General features: G+C 37.7%; 2 long non-coding RNA genes and 1 pseudogene across 2 annotated transcripts in view; 2 read left to right on the forward strand and 1 right to left on the reverse strand.

The window, feature by feature from the left end:
- Nucleotides 1-10937, forward strand: LOC138805655 (prostaglandin-E(2) 9-reductase-like; annotated as a pseudogene).
- Nucleotides 8392-23574, reverse strand: part of LOC138805656 (uncharacterized) — a 21000-nt gene continuing 5817 nt past the window's right edge. The window contains exons 2-3 of the long non-coding RNA XR_011365611.1: nucleotides 9608-9791; nucleotides 8392-9295 (exon numbers count right to left, since the gene is read on the reverse strand). This is a non-coding gene — a long non-coding RNA (uncharacterized lncRNA). The remainder of the gene's footprint in view (nucleotides 9296-9607; nucleotides 9792-23574) is intronic.
- LOC138805658 (uncharacterized) overlaps nucleotides 21337-23574 on the forward strand; it is a 6245-nt gene continuing 4007 nt past the window's right edge. Inside the window, exon 1 of the long non-coding RNA XR_011365613.1 lies at nucleotides 21337-22093. This is a non-coding gene — a long non-coding RNA (uncharacterized lncRNA). The remainder of the gene's footprint in view (nucleotides 22094-23574) is intronic.

The raw sequence follows: 23574 nt of genomic DNA on the forward strand, positions 1-23574 counted from the left end.
ATGAATTCCAAGTATCAGCATGTTGGACTAAATGATGGCCATGTGATCCCACAACAGGGCTTTTGTACCTATGTACCCATAAAGGGTGCTGATTGGTTTGAAGGTTGAAAAGAAAAATAGATTTAGAAGGACCTGAGCCCAATGTGGATTGCAAAGTCACATATTTCTAGTATGACTCTGGAGTGATCAACCAGTGCTCAGTTTTCACAAGGTAGTGCTTGTCATGTACAAGAGAGAACATTGTGAGAGCATGATCATATCATAACCTGTTTATTCTGAGCATTGTGCTTTGTACTAATTGGTCATTGATTTCATAGCTTGGTGGGGGAAAAAAGAACAAAAGTTAGCAGGCTAAAGCTGTGCATCAGCTTTGATGCCTGGAAAGTACCAATAGCACTAGAATTGTTTTTTGTTTGTTTGTTTTTTACTTATTTCCTTCAATAGAAAGTCTTGCTTTCTTGTGGAGATCCAGAGAGGTGTTACCCTGTTACATGATTAAGTGATCTGAAAATAACACTGGAATACCAAGTGCTTTCTTATCGTGTTAATTATCTACTTTGTTTCCAATGGGCTACCTCACAACATTTATCTCCAACTTCTGCTTTTCTTTTCCTTGTTGATCTAGATTCCTAGAAGTAAGGTAATTGAGGCCACCAAAATAGCTATAGATGCTGGCTTCTGGCACATTGACACTGCGTATGTGTACGAAGTAGAAGAGGAGGTAGGGCAGGCCATTCAAAGCAAGATTGAAGAGGGCACTCTGAAGAGAGAAGACATTCCTCACCTCAAAGGTATGCTGCCTATAATAGGTAGATGCAAATTTATTGAAGTGTGATTTGGGGAAGAATTACATGATTGGAACAGTAGTTGGAAGAATTGTTCACTATTGTTATTCAGATACTTTTCACATGTAAGGTTTAGTATTAAAAACAGAGTGAAATAATTACTACCTTACTCTCTATGAATTGATAGGTTGACAGTCACTTTAACATTCAAAGTCTCAACTTGAATCATTGTTTTAACAGGTGCTATGGGACCACTCAGATCTATGGTCAAATCACAGAGTTCTTCATGCCTAGAGGAATTTTCTAAAACATTATTTTTACTATTTGGAATATTAAATCTTACCTTTATTCTTGGGAGAGATCAGTATGAGAATTTGCTGGGTATTAAACAAAACATTGCTAAAATGTTTTTTTTTTTGCCCAGTACATTTTAAAATATTCAAATATCTTTCCTTTCATTGATGGAAATAAAGGTATGTGGATATGTCTCCACTGATTTGAAGAGATGAGATGTTTAGAGAAATAGTAATTCTATAATATCTTTGGAATAGGATTCAGAGTTTGGATAATTTTATTAATTGTCCAAAATGCTATCTCAAGTAATTTCCTTCTATTGTCCAGCAAATTATTTTAACAATGACATGGCCCTGACAGGTCAAGAAAACCTAAGAATGAAGGCATTAATTTTCCCCCATGGCCATCAGTATCTTCCTAGTATAAAATTTCTCTGAGTTTGGTGAATCAGATTTCTCAATTGAGGTAAACGATCAATCCAGCACAATTTGTATTTTTTAACATTTGCAGCTCTGGTGCACATTCAATCGACCAGAGCTAGTCCCGCCTTGTCTGGAAAGATCACTGAAGAAATTACAGTTGGATTATGTAGATCTCTACCTTATTCATTTTCCAAATTCATTGAAGATAGGCTATTTACATCATCTAACTGAAGCATATAACTGCATATATTCACTATAATTATTTCCATAAATGATTAAGAATAAGCCGTGATCATCAATTTATGTAAGCTTTGGTTAAAAAATTGATAGAATGACCCAGGATATTTCATATGAGTTTATTGGATTATGTAAATGGACAGGTGAATGAATGGCTAGATTTAGATTTAGTCTTCAGCTATTTCTTTTTTCTTTTTTGTCAGTCATGGGGTCTGAATACTGGGCCTGGGTGCTGTCCCTCAGCTCTTCATCTCAAGATTAGGGCTCTACTATTTGAGCCACAGTACCACTTCTGGCTTTTTCTGCTTATGTGGCACTGAGGAATGGAACCCAGGGCTTCATCCAAGCAAGGCAAGCACTCTACCACTAAGCCACCTTCTGAGCCCTCAGCTATTTCTGTTTCTCCTTCCCTTACATTTTTATTACTAGAGGCTTGCTTATGTTTTGTCCCAGCGTTGCCTGCAATGGCAAATAATATTTGGATAATTCATGTGTCCCGAGCCTTACCCTTTTATAACTTGGTTGCGTCTTTCAGTATTAGAATCTTTCTCTCTGACAACTTTTGGTTAACCATTTTTTGCTTCCCTTATTTGCCTTGGATTCACATGTATTCAAGTCTCTAAAGAATACTGATTATCCTGAATCAAGATTGAAATCCATTGTTGTGGAAGATCAAGGCCATGTAATTGTTGACTTTCCCAGTGAGAGAGAACTATTTCCCTGGAGAAAGTGAAGCAGAGAAGTAACACAAGTCCCAAGGAGATCTCTTTGGGATGGGAAACCAATATTTCATAATACGTATAATTGATAGGGGATTACAACTACCTAGACTCTTAAAGACATTCCTTATTATGCTCATTCAAGCATCTTTGTAAGCATAAGTAAGTGGAGGAGTTCTTCATTAATGCTCATTTACTGTTTCATTCCTGAAGTGTACAAAGGACCATGGCTCTGGGTAGGATGATAGTGCTTGGTGAGGTTGCTGTAATGTCTGCTTTTATTGCATCCTGGAAAAGAATTGTTTCTGAAAGATGAGCATGGAAAATTGATATTTGACACAGTGGATCTCTTTGAGACATGGGAGGTCAGTACTTGAGGCATAGACTTCAGAGGATGCCTAGAGAGTCAGGTCATTTCTCCAACTTCAAGAATGGAATCTGTACCCTTGAAATCTAGAAACTCATGACATTTATAATGGTGTTTTGCAGGAGTGATAGGGGAGAAAGCATTAGTGGAAAGTAAAAGACATGAATGTCTGAACAAAATTGATGACAAGAAGTGTGATCTCTTGCCTCCTTATGCAGTAATGTCTCTATTTCTCCAAGAAGCACACAAAATTCTTTCTTTGTATGTGACTATATTCTCCAAATGTCTTGACCATTTTTCTACCAACAATCATATGTAGTCCATTCGTTGTTTATTGATAGTGTTTCCTTTATCAGCTCCAGTTTGCATTTATATTGATTTAACCAATGGTACAGATGGATCGGCAGAACTCCTTCCTTTTTAGGCCATGGAGAAATGTAAGGATGTGGGATTGACCAAGTCCACTGGGGGGTCCAACTTTAACCGCAGGCAACTGGAGAGGATCCTGAACAAACCAGGGCTCAAGTACAAGCCTGTCTGCAACCAGGTGAGTTCCTGCTTCCTCTTCTCTGTCTCTTAACTGACTTGTTGCTGTGTTTCTGCCAGCTATTTCTCTTACCTTCTCCACTGTTTAACTTATTTTTGTGGAAAGGAAGATTCTAAAAACAACAATTGTCTCCAAGGATAGGGGGGATAGCCAACTGTGTCTGTGCCTAGTGAGAGGTTCATTGTGTCCAGTGAATGGAAGAATCTGGAGGTTGTAAATGACATCAAGGTTGGCTGCAGTCATTAGACTTCAGAGACAAAGTACTTATTGTTGGCCTATAAATGATGGTGAGATTGGATTGATGATGGTGTCATGTATAAAAAACAAGGAAATCCCATAAAATCTCCAACTTGGAAAGGAGCAGTGGGAGAAGGAAGGAAGTGTGGAGATCCATGTGAAGGGCCGTGGAATGAATGCTTTGGTACTTTGTGCTGTTGTGTCTGGGCTTCAGGATTCTTGGCTAGTGACATAGGTACATGGAGAGTAAAGTGGGGGCTGCCAAAATGATCACACAGATCAAATATCTGTTGGTGGGGATCTTAGTGAATTCCATACATCAAACTTAGAGTAAAACACAGAGCTGACTCAATTCCTGAAAACCTCTAAGTCAACTCCTCTTTTCTTCTTTGTTTTTAAAATCACATCTAGTCTGTGCCTGGTTTGAGGCTCTATATTACTGTCTTCAACAGCTTAAAATCCTTACAGCTGTGAAGTAAAAGTGTTTTGAACACAAAGCTGGTCATTCTGTTTAAATTTGTGGACAGTGACACAATCCTAAGATTTTCCAACATGAATGTGAAGGCACTTTAATTATAAGTTTTATCAAGTCTTTTGTAATGAAATTTATCAAGCACTTGGAATATTTATATTTTCCAAATTTCATGCCAGTTATTCAACACATGGCCACATTGTCCTTATTAATGCAATTAAGTTGTCATCCACATCTGTAGTAGTTTTGCTGGTTCTCTTCAATAACATTGTAGACCTGGACATTCTCCTTTAGAGACTTGAGCAGATGTCTTCTTGGAATGAAAATACTTTCTTACATAGTTACATTTATGTGACTGTATTCTAAAAATTAACGACAATTCATTTTCATCATTTAAATTTAGTCTGTACTCAATTTTTCCACTGATTTGATCTGTTCATTAAGTGGGCCCACCTAGATGTATCCTTCATAAAGACATAGTTTCCTGACTGACGATAACTGGTTTTCTAGATGTTGACCATTGTCAATAAAGGAGGTCCTTTGACATTTTCACCTAGTAGTTTAATATTCATTCATAATCTCTGTAAGAATTAGAGGTCATAGGATTTATGAACATTTTCTTTTGGTTTAACTTCTGTGTGTACTTTCCTTAGCAGATATTTAAGTAAAAACAAAAGTTACTCCACATATCAGAATAAAGTATAATAATTTCCATAAGACAGAGCAAATCTTGATACTTGCCTTTCAGTTTAGAATGTTCTAAGAAAGGAGTTAAAGGAATAGTCTCTATCGAAAGACAAGATAGTTTTTATTTATATTACCTTCTTTCTTTAGGTCTATTCCATTGAGCTAATGCATTTTTATTCCATTGAGTGCATGTAATTTTTTTATGGGACAGAACTATGGCTTACTCTCAGGGACTCACTCTCTCTCTTAGTTTTGTGGCTGAAGGTTGATGCTCTGCCACCTAAGCCATGCCTCCTCCTCCAGACTTTTGCTGGTTAATTAGAGATAAGAGTCTTGCAGAATGATATGTTTGGGCTGACTCAGAACCTCAATTCTCATGTCTCAACCTCCTGAGTATTGATAGAGTTATAAGCATTAGCCACTGGCACTCAATTTCATGAAAAGCACTCTGAAAAATAGAAAACCAAACTCTGAAGAGTGTCACTAGCAGAATGCCTGCCAAAATGGTTCCTTTGTCCTATACCTTTTCCCTCATGAGTGACTGACCAAATTGTTAAATTCTGTTCAAATGCCATGTCCACATTTCAGACAAGTCTTTTGTGCCCCCCAAAAGAGTCTGTTATGCTTCTTTGCCTGGTAAATGGTATTTAGCATATTATGTGGTCCACTTTAGGAAGATTACTTTTTTTTTAGAGCAATCCAGGTAACAGATATGCGAAATTTATTTGTTAGAAAGTAAACATTACATTATTTTAATCCTTTCAATTCAAATCGAATGTAACACATTTTTATTCAGGTTTGCTTACTCTTAATTTTTCTTCTTGATCAGTGCATAAAATTTGCATATAATTCCTGTCTTATCCATCTACAGGTGGAAGGTCATCCTTATCTCAACCAGAGCAAACTGTTGGATTTCTCCAAGTCCAAGGACATTGTCCTGGTTTCCCATAGTGCTCTGGGAACTCAACCAGCAAAACAATGGTAATCCAATAAAATGTTTACCCAAAACACTACTCTGAATCAAATATTTTGAGGTCTACTGTGCTACTTTTCTGGCAGTGATTTTGAACTGGTTTAGGAACTGGGGAGAACTGCATTTCCTACATGGTTCCTCATACGAGTGATGCTGAAGGTTCAAGAGATTGCATTTGATGACTTGGTCTAGAGAAGGCATCCTCAAGCATATTGGAGCTCTGCAAACAAATAGAATACTCTGTCTGCAGTTCAGCATTTCTGTCTTTCCTTCCAGGGTAGACCCCAATGCCCCATTTCTTCTGAAGGACCCAGTTCTTGGTGCTGTGGCAAAAAAGCACAATCGCAGTCCAGCTCAGATTGCCCTTTGCTACCAGCTGCAACGTGGGGTTGTGACCCTGGCTCAGAGTTTCATAGAAAAAGATATAAAAGAGATCATACAGGTGATAAGGGGGTACTGTGAGCATTAGGTCTCCTGCATAGAATGTGCAGGTGATGGGATGGTCTGTTGTGGTCATATTATTCTTCATTTGGGTGTTATCTTGGAACTTCTTAGCACTATTTTTGGGGCCAAATTGTTTTCCCTAGAATTTCCTGTACATGTGTGATTTACATGTTCTTGGTCATCCTTTTTTCTGTGTATATAATGGGAGAGACAGCACAGTTTGAGAGACTTAGGGCTGGAAAGAGTACAGAGAATTTAATCAACCAGGTGCTCTATAACTACTCTAATATGAGAAATTTTTCTACCTATACATGTTGCAATATGATCCACCTCTGAGGCAAACAGGTTGAATACAGATTACATCCATTTAGGTGGAGAATGCATTGTTGGAACATTTGTTTGGCCTTAGCCAAATGAAGTCCTTTGTATGTTGGAACCTCTCCTGTATTTACATTAAATTCTCTAATATTTATTGGACAAATGTATCAGGATGCTGATTGGTTATTGCATGGTAGGTCTCAGCAATTCTCCATGTGGTTTGTCATTCACTAGACAACTAGACCAAAGATTTTTTCTCATATAATACTATCCAAAGTAGGTGAGAAGAGAATTGCCAAACTGTTTCATGCCTTAGATCAGCATTAGCACATAATTCTTTTGCCAAGCTCTAATGGACAATGCAGTTTACAAGCCAACCAACATTAAATGAGTGGGGAAATAGCATTCCTTAGGAGAAGAGTTTGTCAATGTGTACAGCAAAGAATTTTGGAGACATGGGGATATGTATTTCTGAAGAAGCATGCTTCTATCTCGTCATTATACATTCTCGAGAGTGTTTTGCACATTCAGGTATATTTGTTGTAGTAGCTTCTCAAAAATTCTGTCTATGATTTTATTTGATCTTGGGTATATTTTACCTAAGCAAAAGTTCCTTCTCTAACTATAGTCATCATGACTTTGTAGTTGATGTGGTTGATGACTGTCCTGTCTTTTCTTTGGAATACAAGAATATTCTCCCAAATTATCTCCCAAAAGTTTGACAGTTTTGCTTCCAAAGAGTAATTTTGCTGGTTCTTTAGAGGTAGTATGTCACAGACTTTTCTGTCTAGACTAGCATTGAACCATGAGTTTTAGCATTTTAGCCTCCTTGATAGCTAATATTTCATTAACATTTGGCAAATTGTGAATTAAACCCTGTGGAAAAGAATATTGTCACATTTTAAGTGTATGCGATGTCATAGAGACACCTAACATTGTGCTTAACAATTGCTAAGTTATCTTGCATACATGAAAACCTTTTCAGTAGTAGCTTTGTTAACTTCTATGTACATTAGACTGCAATCAAAACTATATCATCTTTGTTCATGCCCACTGTCTTTTGTGATTCCTTATGTCTATAATCTTCTACTGTATCAACATATTTTATCTTGAATGTATTTCCTCTTTAGCTACTTGAGTGTTTTGTCTTTGTATTATTAAATCTGTTTCACTTGAATTTCTAAGATTGGCAAATGTACAATTTAAGAATTGTAAAACTTGTCTACTGTATGATAGGCTTTTGAATTCCAGTTGCCTTTATAAGACATGAAAATCCTAGAAGGCCTGAACAGAAATTTTCGATATCTTCAAGGTGTTAGGTAAGGAACTTAGGCAAAAATATTGTCTGAATTTTCTTTAGTTTCAAGTCTCTCCTTTTTTTTCAACCCAAACATTACAATTTTATCTCAGAGAATTTCCACTGACATTGCCATTAAGGCATTTAGTTTTGTGTTTCTGAACTATAGACATCTCAGTGTAGAAGATAAAGATGTTTTTGAGAAGAGAGATTTGATATTTAAGGAAGAGTGCATGCATTGCTGAAGAGAATGTAGAGTTCAAGAGACCATTAACAGTTTTTTATGTTCTGGGTTATATACTAATATTTGACAAATATCATAAACAAAGGTAAACAAGGAATGCATATCTCTTGTGCCTACTGGATTTTAACTTACAACAGAAATGAATATGATCATATTTGAAAGGGAAATACACAATCCATTTTCACAAGAATTAGTATATATATTGCTCCATTATTGTTAATATTTTTGTTAGTTTAGAAAAAAGTGAAGGACCACTGTCCCGACCCGCAGGACGCAAACGAGGGCAGTGAACCTAAGCTAGAAGGAATGAAGGGACAAGAGACACGAAGAATGACAGCAAGACAAGGATTCTGATCAAGTTGCAAATTTTTATTTTTCACACAGGTGTATTTAAATGCTTGGAATAAGGAAGCTTTTTCATTGGCCATTAAGGAAGCTTTTCATTGGCCATAGCAGTGCAGGATGTTTGCTTAGGGCAGGGGGAAAGGGTGGTCGTTAGCAGTTGCAGGATGTTTGCTTAGGGCAGGATGAGGGTTGGATTCTGTAAACTCAGCCTCAAGATGTTACAGTGAGATAATCAAGCCTATCATGTTGAGAAACTCAACTTTTGGCCCCCGACATCTCCCCCTTTCTTATTTAGAAAATTGACCATCAATTGTTGGCACCTCTTTTTAAAAGGGTGACAGAGGCTCTGTTCCTCTAAGGGCCCAGGGTTTTTCTCCGCTCCCGAGCGAGCATCCTCACTTGGGGAGGGGAATTTTACAGGCCTTGGCATGTTTTTTGAGGAGATGGCTTATGGGTATGTATGCCAACCGTCATGCACCAGAGCTTGCCATTTAGGGGTCTTGGGTTTTGGGATCTCGTGAATCCATCCCCCTGCAGTCTTACCTGCACCCTTGATTTGAGCATTTTTTCTTCCTCCCATAGGTGCATCCTCCCCCAAGTGGAGGGGCCTATAGTAGGAGGGGCGAACCTATCCCTTATGGCAATAGGTCTTGCCCATTGAATGGTCAGGAGTTATGAATAAGAGGAAGGGTTTTCTAAATAAGAAAAATGAAGGGGGGGTTCCCACTGGAACAAGCTCATGGCAAAACACTAATTAAAAGCCTGGGGTAAATCCTAGATCTCAATGCCTTGGTCTAACATATCAAGGTGATGGTGATGAACCTGTATGGGCTTAGAAGCCAAGAGATTAATCTGTTATTTAATAAATTTTAAACAGGAGGGTCCATGTCTGGAGTTCTAGCTGCATCTGTAAGAGAAAAGGAATCATCCTCAGGCGGAAGGATTCCCCTGGATTGTGGTAAGCCATTCACCTGTTTTATCAAGCATTCTGGCAGCCACTTTTGGGCTGCTTGTTCTTAAACAATCTCCTACTCTTTGCCATCTTTTTGCATCTATGGTTACTTCAAAGGGAACCAGGGACACAAGTCCTCTATGAATGAGAAAAATAATTGTAAATCCCTTTTCTTAACCCGCATTCCCTGTGTCTTGAAGGCTTCCTTGAGGTCTGACAGAAATAGATCATGTGATGACATTGCTTGTCCCATAGTGGGTCACTCACCTTGCATCATCCTCACTCTCCTCCTGGATCTGTCTCTTGGCGGGGTCTGTCGAGGCGATCTCGGACTGTACTTGTCCAAGTTTCCCTGGAGGACAGCATTCCTTCCTTAGTCAGAGGCTCGTGCCCCACGTTGGGTGCCAGTTGTCCCGACCCGCAGGACGTCAACGAGGGCAGTGAACCTAAGCTAGAAGGAATGAAGGGACAAGAGACATGAATAATGACAGCAAGACATGGATTCTGATCAAGCTGCAAATTTTAATTTTTCACACAGGGGTATTTATATGCTTGGAATAAGGAAGCTTTTCCATTGGCCGTTAAGGAAGCTTTTTCATTGGCCGTAGCAGTGCAGGATGTTTGTTTAGGGCAGGGGGAAAGGGTGGTCATTAGCAGTTGCAGGATGTTGGCTTAGGGCAGGATGAGGGTTGGATTCTGTAAACTCAGCCTCAAGATGTTACAGTGAGATAGTCAAGCCTATCATGTTGAGAGACTCAACTTTTGGCTCCCGACAGACCATGTAGGGACATAATGCAAAGAGACAGAACATTCTTGTCATTTACTGTGTTAAGGGATAATGATTTGTATTACTTTCTAGTTTGTGTGGTATTGATATTTAGAAAGCTACCAATTAGATGGTTATCTGGAAATGGAGAACTATCTTAAGTGACATTCTCTCCACACTTGAATTTAACACAATTGGTGCACCCTAAATTATTTTCTGTTAGTTAATTGGATTCGGGCTTCATTATACCTGATATAACCAGTTTCTACTTTCACTGAGAATTTGAAATAGGATAGGCTTTCTTTGCTTTTATTGTTTAGGAAGTTAGACAGATATAGAGAAAAGAGAGTCACATCAGCCAATGCTTGTGTGTTTTGTGTATCTAGTCCAAGCAGAGAATGTAAGATGAATAATTTAGTTATGGTGTCTTACAAGAATTTCTTATAAAGCCATATTATTCCTTAGTGTAAATATTAGTATTTAATGAGTAGTATTTAATATATCTAGTTAGGGGATAAAATTCTAACTTTTACCATAGTGATACATAGATATCACATCTTCTGTAGAAATGGGATGATCAAGCCCATGATGCTAATATTCTTTCTCATTTTAGATTAGTTGACCACCCTAATTTTCCATTCTCTGATGAGTATTAACAGGAAAGCTCTTTTCATGATCTTGCCTGATGTTATCTGGAGATCGATGGACAACTTTCAGATGCTGATGATTGGACCCATCACTTGTCAATTCATGCTGCTTAGAAATTCACACTCAGCTTAAACTAAATCCACAAATTTTGAAGAGAAGGCATTGAATTTGTTATCAAACAAATATGAGATTTCCCCCATAGATCTATGATTATCTCAAGACTTGTGTGACTTGCTTCTTTTTAAATATTATGACTGAAGAATGATTTGATTTACTCTGTAGTAAGATGTCAGGAAACCCTTCTCTGATAGCTATTTCAGGATAGGAATGGGTCATTTACAGGCTCCAGGGAAGTATTAGTTAGCAGGAAGTTATCAGTCGGTATTCCCAACAAACCACTAAGGTTAGTTCATGGTTCTAAGTCTTGAAGCTAAGGTACACATTGCAAGGATATATTATATAGCTCCCTACCAGGCAGGATATAGCACAGCTACTGGAATCTGAGAGGTATTCCTGTGGGAGGCTTAGGTAAAGATGTTAGAGGGAAAACCATCCAGGGAAGATAATGAGGAAGGAGGATAGGTGAAGCCCTAATAGATTGAATTGAACTTATCTGTGCTTGGGATGTACTGTCAAATGCCTTTTTGCAAAGTAGATCCAAAAGATAGAAAGGATCTTTCATACATTTTACCCAGTGCCAATCTGAGACATGCCTAGCATTAATTATAAAAGGAAATATGGGAGCCAGGTGCTGGTGGCTCACGCCTGTAATCCGAGCTACTCAGATGTCTGAGATTGGAGGATCACAGTTCAAAGCCAGCCAGGGCAGGAAAGTCCATGAGACAGACTCTTATCTCCAATAAACCACTAGAAAACCAGAAGTGGTGCTGTGGCTCAAGTGGTAGAGCACTCACCTTGAGCTGAAGAGCACACGGACAGCACACAGGCCCAGAGTTCAAGTCCCATGTCAGACAAAAAAAAGGGGGGGGGAATGGGAACTATTGTTTGCAGTATATCTGAAAGCAATGTATTTTAGCGATCATTAATTGACATGATAATTAGAAATTCCTTGAAATTTCAGCACATCGGGTGACATCAACAAAATGATAGCACTTTCTGTGATTGTACAGAAAGTATACTTTACACTTCCAATTTATATTAGTATGATTGTAACAAACATGCAACTCTGTCCATCAACAAAGTAAATAGCCAGTCAAGAAAAGTAGAATCCAAAATGCTAGGCAATTTCATTGTCCTTTTACCCACTATTGTACAAAGCTACCTAGCAACAGTAATTTTATTCATCCATTTGGAATAAAGATATTCCAACACTTGCAAGGGAATGGATGGAACTAGAAAAAGTAGTTTTGTGAAATAAATCAAGCCCAGTGAGACAAAGGACAAATGTTTTCTCTTCTATATGGAATCTAGAATTAAATTGTAAATGTCTTAGCAAACACATCAAGGTAATATATTAGACACCACTATATGAGACAAAATATGATATTTTCAGGGGAGAATTCAAATGGGACAATTTCTTAGAAAGACTAACCCATACTTCAACAAAATGAATACCAGGAAACACTTGCAATGTGGCGGCCAGGGTCAAGAGGATAGCAATAGACAAGGAAAGAGAGGAAGTTGAGGAGAGAGAGAGCATGCAGTCATAAAATTTAATGCATATCCTACAAAATTAAGAAAATTAAGAAATAGGAGGAACGGGGGAAATGACAAAAGGAGTGCCACTAATCAAGATGCATTGATTCTACTTACAAACTGTTGTGTCAAATTAATTCCTTTGTATGACAAGTTAAAGATAATAAAACCATAATTAAAAATTCAGAAGAATTGTACTGAAGATGCTTCAACTTTTTGACTAGACTATGACTACCAACTCTAAAACACTTTGCTTTATTTTTACATTCATGGATACATCTATGTTTCATATATACCCCTGAAATTAAATGACGTGTCAGAGTGATCCCATTTAGCTATTTGGGGTCTAATTAGAGAGGAATCATTACTAGGTGAGGAGAAGCTCTTTCAACACTGGCAATCTCAGATCTTTCAATTGCTAAGGCCTGGTAAGAGGATTGGCAATCTCAGAGATTTCCAGCTCAAATCCCTGAGACTATGAGCCTAAGCTCCTGATGTCCACAGTCTTATGCAGGTTGGAGGTTCATTACTCTAGCCTTTAACCACCAAGGGTTCTATAACTTGGTGGCTATTATACTCCTTGATACACAGCAGCAATGGGAAGGAGCAGGAGACAGCAGTAAGAAGGAACAGGTGACCTTTTCTCCAGATGTCCTCAAGTCCCACAGCAACAAATGTTACAACACTTGCATATAAGGAACTAGGATTCTAAGGCCTTGGTAGAAGTATATAGTCCAACTTTGAGACTAAGAGAATTTGATAACTTGTTCCCTAAGACTTGTAACAATTTGGAAAAGGGACCAGAGCCTGAAATTTCTCTTCTCTAGCTCATTTCAACCTTCTGACTTTCTTCAAGGAAAGATTGCGTTTTTGGTAGTTTTTTTTGGAGGTCCATTCAGTCACTCTGTGTCTTTTAATTGATAAAGTAAGACAATTGACATTCTGAAGATTATTGAAAGAGATAATATATGTGAAATATGTGCTTGTTTCTAGCATTTTGCACGTCTTCTGTTTGCAGTATCTGTTTGTATTTTCCTGATTTGTTGTAGAAGTTGATACCTCTTTTCCCTTTCATGTATGGTAGTGAGCTGAACTTTTACTCTTTTAGTAGTTTCTCAGAAATTTTGTATGCTTTGTTCATTTAAATTGTTAAAAATATTTCTTCCTGAATTTAACATATAGAATGACTTATATTTAGGTGCAGGGATCTAAGCTATTGCTGTGTGTATCATGCAAGATTTTGTAAATCTTGCATATTGAAATTTTTTCATTTCCAAGGTCTATTCTGGCATTTTCTCAAAATCTCTGCCTCCTTTCTAATATTGTTCATATTTTGTTTTGTTTCTCATCATTCTACTTAAATTTGCTATTATCAGATATAAAACAGTTAATTCTATTTTCTTGTATTTGCTAATACTTGCTTGAAGCCCTAAAATATGATCTACATTGGAGATAGTTCTATGGACTGCAGAGGTCTATTTTTCAGCTGTTGGAGGAAATATTCACCACCAAGGACCTGATTTCAAGCCCCTGTACCAGCATTCATGCACACAGACACACACCCTCCAAAGTTACTTATAGAAAACTGGTGTCAAGTGAGCAGAGAAGCAGACTTCACAATCAGTTTGTTGAGATACTACCCTGACTTGTGATGTGTGGTACATGTGGCACAAAGGATTTCTGGTCATTTGTCCAGCCTTTCACATAGAGAAAATCTATCATGTCCAGTAGAGGAGTTGGAGGTTAGAATTCATGCAAGGTTTACATTAAAATAAAGGAAATGTCCTCTCAAGAAAGGTGAACAATGAGGTCACAACCATGAAATGCAACCCAGGTCAGTAAGTCAAGTGAGCAGATAGGATAATGCTGCAATGTGTCGTGCAGGAGGAAATCTGCCAAATTGTAATTGTGAATGGGGATAATTTTAAAATTAAGATCACCAAGTGAGTGTTGAGACTAGAGAAAGGGCAATTGATATTCAAGTATTCAGTGCGGGCTATCTTCCATTGTATTCTATTTCTTTCTCATTGTCCAGGTCAGGACATTTCCCATTTTACTTGTAAACACTTTTCTTTGATTATAAAACCAGTAAACATTAATTTCAAAAGCTGGAAAAACATAATTAAGGGGTTTATTGAACATTCTTGGTCCACCATTCAGAAATAATCACTACTTATTGTTTTCATCTTGCACATTGTATGATTATAAAACATTATTTACTGAGAATATTCTCATCTCTTGACTTAACCCATCAAGGCACTTCTCCTTACATTGTAAAGTTCTCCAACAATCCATATATGAAATCAGTTAAGTTGTCCATTAATTAACAAATGATGAGGCAATGTCCTATGTATTCTTTTTTTTCCAGTAAGGGGTAGGTTTATTCATTGTTCTGGCTGGCAGCAGGCCATGTTGGCCCTCCATGTGGCTGAGAAAGGCCTGGGAAAGAAAGCTGGGAAAGAGAGAGCACTGGGAAAGAGAGAGAGCTAGGAAACAGAGAGAGCTGGAAAAGAGAAGAGAGCTTGGAAAGAAAGAGATTGGAGAAAAAGAGAGAGATGGGAAAGAGCTGGGAAAGAGAACAGAGCGGGGAAAGAAAGAGAGCATCAATTATTCAGCTGCTGTCAATCTACAGGTTCTTTACAATTTCAATCAAAATAATAAATCCTTTAGCTGAACTCCAGCTGCAGATTTAGTGCAATTTCCATGAAAATTGCAATGTCATTCTTCACAGAGATAGACAAATGTACCTTAAAATTTGTGGGAAAGCATAGAAGACCACATAGACCAAGCAATCCTAAACAAAAAGAGCAGCCCTGGAAGAGTATCACAATACTAGACTTCAAGTTATATTACAGAGACATAGTATCAAAAATAGCATGTTATTGGCACAAAAATAGATACAAACCAATGGAACAGAGTAGAAGGCCTGGAAATAAATCCTGCAGTTACAGCCACCTATTTTTTTTGTAAATGAGTCTAAGATATACACTGTGTAAAAGATAGCTTCTTCTAAAAAATGGTCTTGGCAAAACTTGCTTTCTAAATGCAGGAGACAGAAAGTATATCACCATCTTACACCCTATACAAAAATCAACTTTGCATGGATATATTAGATCCAAGGAAATTTAAGATAAAATGGAATCATTTCACCTGTGGTCTTCTATTTCCAACAATTAGATTAATGTTTCAGTATTTGATGAAGTGAACTTGCAAATTCAGATTCTTAGTTAACTATTTAAAATTTTTTTCATTATTATAAACAATGTACAGAGGGGTTACTGTTTAATGTCAGGCAATGAGCACATTTCTTTTTGGATAATGTGGTGTTTTTCTCTGTTATTGTCCAATTCTTGATTAATTATTAATTCAATGCAAATTCCCTTCTTGAACCTTTAATCTTTGGTCTACATTCCATGAACCAGAGTCTGATGTTACTTGGAAATATCACTGAACCTTTCATTGACTTATGCATCATCTGTCTTATTCATTTACTAAAGATCACTGAACAGACTTTAATAGAGCTAAGCTATCATCTACCTTACTCTTTTAATAATGAGAGCAGACAATGTGATTCATCAAACCTTTTTTTCTATCTGTTGTTATCATGCCTTCTATTTAAATGGTTGGTTAAATTCAGTTTCTACATATTTAAATCAATTTAGTCTATGAAACTTTTTTAAACCTACGAAATGGTTTATGCAAATGTTTGAATCTTGTGGCCAATAAGTGTAAGCCAGGACTAGAGTTGGTATTTGCAGTAGTTTTCAGAAATGTTTCTACTCATTAATACCTTGCCTCTTTATTTCTACAGATTTGTTTAGGTTTTGGTCCAGTCACTTCCACTGATGGCAGATATAACCTTGAGCTCAGATCTCAGGGCTATTGACATGTGACCTTTACTTTGTGTTTTGTAACACCAGAATTAATCTAGAAAATAACCTGAACTAGCCATATTTTTTTTCCACCTGATCTGGGCCATTGATGAATTCAGGGAATGAAGATAAGTGATTGAAACTTTGTTTGTTTATATTGGTTTCATACTGAAATTCAAAGTTAAAAGTTATTGGAACGTGTGTGTTTCACTACTACAGATTGGGAACAAAGCCTAACAGATTCTTTCTCCCAGATTGCCCAACAAAGGGCCCTTTTGGTGCAGGTAGCTAGCAACCAGCCTCCTCCCTCTCACTTAAAGCAGCATTCCATTTGGTTAGTTACAAGCCATTCCTAGTAACTGCAGATACTCTTATCTTCTGTTTGACCACAAATCTTAGCTCCCTCTGTCCAGGCAAGTTCCTGCCCTTTTGCCCCTTGATATTATAAAATCACCTCTTTAGAAGGACAAGCACTTTTTCTCTTTCTCCCCTGGCAGAGAAAAAAACTTGTCAGCTCCTTTGCTGGCAATAAACCTCTTTCTTGGTTTTAGCTGACTGTGTGTATGTGTGTTTTTGTGTGTGTGTGTGTAGTTCTGGGTTGGTGCTTTCATTGAACTACTAACTTCCTCAGTGAAAGATAGCTGTTTATCCAAAAGAAAATTCAAGGGCATGAAAATTATCACAACTCAACTAGAAAACTGCATAAATACATGAAAATGAATTCTATTTTAACACATATGATAGATTCAAGAAAATAGAGGCCTTTCACCCAGGCATATTCTTTACAACTCTACATGCAAACATGGGATAAAGATGGGTCATGTCATTCCACTGTTTCTTATACAGCTTTAGTTTCCAGTCCTAGATTTATCTGGGAGCTGTGGGTGGAGAAATGAGTTTGGTGAAATTGCTTTCATGATTGCTTCTACTGTGACCTTTATTTTCCATATGAACAAATCACCCTTAACCTTAACACCTTCCTATTCCTTCATGCGATAAAATTGGGCTTCTTTGTTCAGAAGAGATAGTAATCTGGAAATTGCTCTACTGTAAGAACGGCCTTGCTTGGATTCAATGAAGTTTGTTTTCTTCTTTTGACAGATATCTATGAAGTCAAGGATTATGCCTGAAAGGCAGAGAGATCCTATGGTTAAAATAAAACATGCCTAGCTACATTTCTGTTGTGAAAACTAGAAATGTTGACTTAGGTTGGGAAACGTTCCAACACTATCCACAAGAAAACTCCAAGAGCCTGGACAACAATAAGAAATCCTGAAGACTTCTTTCTTCCAGCACAGTGAGAACTGTGAAAGGGAATGAAATGACACCATGACCACCAAGGCCTTGGTTCTGTATCTTTGATCCTGAGGTAACTAAAAGATCTTTAATTAGTAGATTAAGTTTCCTACATGCAGCTCAAGATATAAGTTTGTTTCATGGTGAGATTTCCTATACCCATTTGGCTTTCCCTCTCCTGTCTTCTCCTATGCTCTTATGTAAGTACTCAATTTCATTATGGTACAGATATTCATTGGATCAGAAACACACACACACACACACACACACACACACACACACATTCAGTAATTGGACCAATTTACACTAAAAGCTGTATTTGAAGTAGTCATTTTTGTAGTCATCATGTAATATGTCTACCCATGTTTACACTGTCAGGTCCATTCAGGGTTTTTACACTAAATCTCTCTGAGGTAAATGAAGACATTGATGTTTGTAAGGTGGTTTTCATGTGGGATTGTATTTAATAATTTCTTTCAAAATTCCCTTTCATATAAGTGATCTGATTTTAATTCTTTTTCCCATGTTGAACATTGCTTTAGCTTCTCCTGTCCAGAGGAGGGTATTGGCTTCCTTTACTTGGCTATTCATTAAATGGACAGTTCACTTTTAACTGATAAAACAGGTCTGAATCAGAATGAATTCCAACTTCTAGTGTGTGCCACTTGATTCCTGTACGGGGCTTTGATCCTGCCATTCTACCTAACAAGGTACAATAATAGTATTTGGATGGAAAATGCAAAACAAAATAGGTTATTAAAAATGGAATGTGGACTGGGAAGGTGGCTCAGTGGTAAAGAGCTTGCCTTGCATACATGAGGACCTGGGTTTGATTCCTCAGCACCACATAAACAAAAAGAAAAAAAGGGCTGTCCCAACCCACAGGACGCCAACAAGGGCAGTGAACCTAAGCTAGAAGGAATGAAGGAACAAGAGACATGAAGAATGACACCAAGACAAGGGTTCTGATTAAGCTGCAAATTTTTATTTTTCACACAAGGGTATTTATATTCTTGGAATAAGGAAGCTTTTTCATTGGCCATTAAGGAAGCTTTTTCATTGGCCATAGCAGTGCAGGATGTTTACTTAGAGCAGGGGGAAAGGGTGGTCATTAGCAGTAGCAGGATGTTTACTTACAGCAGGAGGAAAGGGTGGTCATTAGCAGTTGCAGGATGTTTACTTAGGGCAGGATGAGGGTCGGATTCTGTAAACTCAGCCTCAAGATGTTCCAGTGAGATAGTCAAGCCTATTATGTTGAGAGACTCAACTTTTGGCTCCCGACAAAGGGCAAAGCAACACTTGCTCAAGTAGTAGAGCACTAGCCTTCAGCTGAAGAGATGAGGGACAGTGCCCAGGCCCCACGAACATACCCCCCCCCAAATAAAGAAAAATGGAATGTGTGTGGCTTATTGTGTCAATCAAATTACTGTGAACATCTGGGTGTATCACTTGGTTTTCTGCTTAAGTGTAGGCTAGAAGCTAGTCCATATGCAAGAGAGAAGTAGACTTCTCTGGGTATCAAGCTCTCATATGACCAGTTAATATTTACTCTGGACGTTGCTTTCCTTCCCTCTGTTTAAGTCAATTTTCCAGCTGCGTAGAAAGAAAGGCAACTTTAAAATCAACATACCTGATGTTTTATTTCCATACATTTTTGACCATTTGCATTTCTTCTTTTTGGAAATACCTAATAACCCATTCATTCTTTCATTAAAAATAATTGTATTATTTGTTTCTCTCAAGTATTGTGAACATGTAATATTCCCTTCTTGGAGTACTCAAATATGTCCTCCTGTTCTGTAGATGATCTCTTCCCTGAGATGACTGTTGCCTTTGTCATACAGAAGCTTCTTAAAGGTTGACAATGTGGCAGAACAGTTTGATATAAATGTGGCCTATTACAGAGAAAAACGAGTTTTCCTGTAACTGAATTAGGGGCTGGAAGGGAATGTCTAGGGTGTTCACAAGTGGTAGGCGAGAGCATGGTGAACTGGCTGAGAATGACCAGAGACTAGGGCTGGTTTGGAGTGGTTATGGGCCCAACAGGAGTCTTTATTAAAAGGCCAATGACTGCATGGAGGACTCCTGTCTCAAAGACCAGCAGACCTGTACAGAGCTTGCACCAAGCTTTTAAAGACAACAACCACATGCTTGGGGTGGAGACCAAGCCTTAACAAAAAGCAGCCCTTATATGGGCATACTTAGGTATAAGCTCAAGTGCCAGAACCTTTTATCCAGGAAGATATGCCTCAACCTTTATATAGGGGAAAATTGAAGGTGTTACTCAGAGGCAGGTGATTTAAATCATTTGGGGAGGTTCATCAGGGAAGAATCAGAGCATTTGTAGTGTAAAGCATTTGTAAGGTTATGAAATCTGCATGTTTCTGAAGCAGAGTGTTCCTAGCTCACATTGACCAATGGCTTCTTTCTAGGCTTTTTAGTACTTGGTAGAGCACCCTGATAGCTGTAAGAAGTTACACTCAGCTTCCTTACTTCACATTTCCTTACTGGTTTCTTATATGAAATATTTAGTTAGAGAGTTGAATTTCTGTCCTTAAGAACTAAGAGCCTAGCCAGGCACCAGTGACTCATGTCTGTAATCCTAGCTACTCAGGAGGCTAAGATCTGAGGCTCTGAGTTCAAAGCAAGGCTGGGCAGGAAAGTCCATGAGACTCTTTTTTGTTTTTGTTTTTGTTTTGTTTTGTTTTTGTTTTTTTCTACAGTCCAATAATTTATTTTAAATTGGAGTAATTTCAAATTCCACAAAACTGAGGAACAACAATATTTTGTTTGAATTCTCTCTTCTGTATACTCAGTGATCTAAAACACCACAATATCCAACATACACAAACTTCAGTGAAGGGTTAGTAAATACACACAAGAGTAGAATCATGGTGCTCTTTGTTCCTGAATGGAACTGTCCCACAGCAAAAGCACAGGATACAGCACAACATAAGGGACTCTTATCTCCAATAAACCACCAGAAAACTAGAAGTAGTGCTGTGGCTTAAGCTTCACCTTGAGCTGAAGAGCAAGGACAGTGCCCAAGCCTAGAGTTCAAGCCTCATGACTGACAAAAAAAATTAAAAACATTTAAAAAATAAAAAAATAAAAAAAAGAGTTAAGAGCCTTATGAAGTTACTTGGACCAAAGTTTTACAAAGGAGGCCCTGTTGGCCTTTACCTGGTTCATTAGCATAACCATATGCCTCTCAGTCCTTTTTAGGTCAAGCTGGATGAGATTTACAGAAAGAATGTCCCACAGGAAGCTGGGGACCAGTGGCTCACACCTGTAAACCTAGCTATTCAGGAGGCTCTAAAAGTTTGGCAGATTACCAAGATCTATATAGCCAAGAACAGAATATGTTTAAACATCTTTGTTAGAAAGACATGTTGATCTTTGAATAATTGACTTGAATATTTTTTTAAATGCCAACAAAACTGGTTACCTTTAATGGAAAGCTGAAGAGGGATGTCACAATGACCTGAGGAGTCAGGGAACAAGAAGTATGGAGCAAAGTGGTGGCTGAGCTGTTTGGGAGCTAGACAGAGTCCACATTCCCTGCTCCCTTATCTACCACATTGCTAGGATGACACCACTTAAATCCAATTTTTTTATTACCCACTACATGGTTAATGCTAGATAACAGGTACTATACAAAACTTAAGATGTAGACAATAAAAAGCATGCTTAAATAAATACTTATCTCAAGAATCAAAAAAATCTTTGAAATGATTTTGGTAATGAGACATGTTAGTATATGAAGTAATCTTTGAATACCTTGAGAGTGAGGCCTTGTGGAAATGGGGTTGTAGAAAAACCTACCATGTGATCTTTGTCTCTTTTAGGTGAGTGTTAATTTCCTGGGCCTTTATAGAGAATGGGGTGGGGGTTAGATCTAGAGTGACACACTGGGTGGTCAGGCACTAGTGCCCACCAAGGCCTTTCCAGGGCTGGGGGTGGCGACAGAGGTCCAGTGCAGTGGAACTGAAAAATGAACTTTGCTGTATATCAAAAGAAGTAAAAGTTGTAGGATAACAAGCCAACCGATGTGAGGGTAGCCATTTTCTCAGAGGTGCAATATTGCTTTAACGTTTCTCCCGCTCCATGCTAGGGCTCTGTGCATTTCACTGTACTGTGAGACCCAAGAACAGTGACTGCATATCTAGAAGAGTGGAGGAAGATGAATTCCAAACTCCAGTATGTGCAACTAATGAATGGTCATTCCATTCCTGTACTCGGCTTTGGCACTGCTGGACCTGGAGAGGTAAACATATAGTGTTAGTGTTGATGGCTCACAAGAAAGTAAGTTCGGAATGAGTGGAAGTCAACTTGGGTTGTCATGACAATGATTGTGACCATTGGGAGGCACTGGGTATTCTGCTGCATCAAACTTCAGCTAATCCATGTACAAGAGAAGACTAGGCTGGACTCAGCGTCAGAGTCTGGTGACACTCTCATCAAAATGACCATTCTCTGCTGTCTTTCATTTCATCTATATTATTCTATTCTCTGGTAAGGAAAGATGAAACTTGACAATGAAGATCCCAGTCTCATGGCAAATGACATGGAGCCCCTTTATTGCATATTTGCTAACCACTGTATTACTTCTTTTTAGCAATGTCTATTCAGATTATTTCCCCCTTTCAATGGGATTATTTTTTGTTCTTTATACACTGTGGATAGGTCACTTTTGAGAAGCATAGTTGGAAAATACTTTTTTTATATATGCTTCATGTTTCCAGCAAGATGATTTGGGGAAGATGCATTTGACAAGTCTCACAGAATATTGAAGTATTTTTCTTCAATAAATTATTCCATGCATGTACTCGTGTTAATTTCACATTGTAATTTCACATTGTAATCACACTATAGAGATATTCATTGCTATAACTATATGAAGAATATTCTAAATCTTTTTAGAAGATTATTGACTGTAGAATGTTGGTGTAGCTCTTTAAGACCAATGATTAACCAGTATTTGTTTGGGACTGAAGACAATCCTGAGTTATCCTCCTCTTGTTTTATTTTGGCAAGAACAAAGCAAACTGGATTAAACTCTAAACATGTAAAATTTACCAAAGACACAGGGAAGAAGGTTTTCTTGTGAAACTCAATATGACTCAATAATGTGGATCTCAAAGTCCTACATTTGGTTGTTTCTCTAGGTTTCCAAGAATAAGTATTTGGATACCATCAAAGTAGCAATAGATGGTGGCTACAGCCATATTGATTCTGCTTATTTGTATCAAAGTCAAGAGGCAGTAGGACTGGCCATTCAAAGTAAGATTGCAGATGGCACTGTAAAGAGAGAAGAGATAGTTTACACTACAAAGCTAGTGTACATTTGATATACAGGAATGAAATGTGATGAAATGTGGTAGTTTCTCTATCAGCCAGCATAGAATTAATTTTGAATGGCCACTTAATTAACAATCTTCTTTGTTAAAGTCCCTGAGTTTAGACTTGTTTTTCCATGTCACAGTTAAGAGCAGTGTGATTTAGCACAGATAAAACAGTTAAAAGAATATGATTTCTGTTGTTTCCTAGTTAACTTTCTAAATCTACCTACAAGCTGAATAGCAGTTGTCATTTTTACTAATCATAAGAAAATATATCAGAGAATTTACAAATCACATAAAATTAAAGAAATTTGAAATAGAGTATTTCTCCCTGTTACTATCAGCTTGAAATGAGTTGAAAAAGCCTCAGTATTAATGAAGTTAAACCCACAAACATGGATACTTTATTAATCCAACCTAAACCCCATTTTAATCACCTATAGCTTTGGTGTATTTTCCATCATCCAGAGTTGGTCAAATCATGCTTGGAAAGGTCTCTTAAAAGGCTTTCTTTGGACTATGTTGACTTATATCTTGTCCATTTCCCAATGGCTTTGAAGGTAGGATATTTGTATCATCAAATCTGTGTAATTTCCCTCTGCCAGATAAGACTCATTTTATAGATGGGTAAAATAGCTTTCTAATATTTGTTTT

The sequence above is a fragment of the Dipodomys merriami genome, unplaced genomic scaffold, assembly GCF_024711535.1.
Source record: "Dipodomys merriami isolate MVZ:Mamm:240054 unplaced genomic scaffold, mDipMer1.0.p SCAF_4, whole genome shotgun sequence".
Classification (NCBI taxonomy): Eukaryota; Metazoa; Chordata; class Mammalia; order Rodentia; family Heteromyidae; genus Dipodomys; species Dipodomys merriami.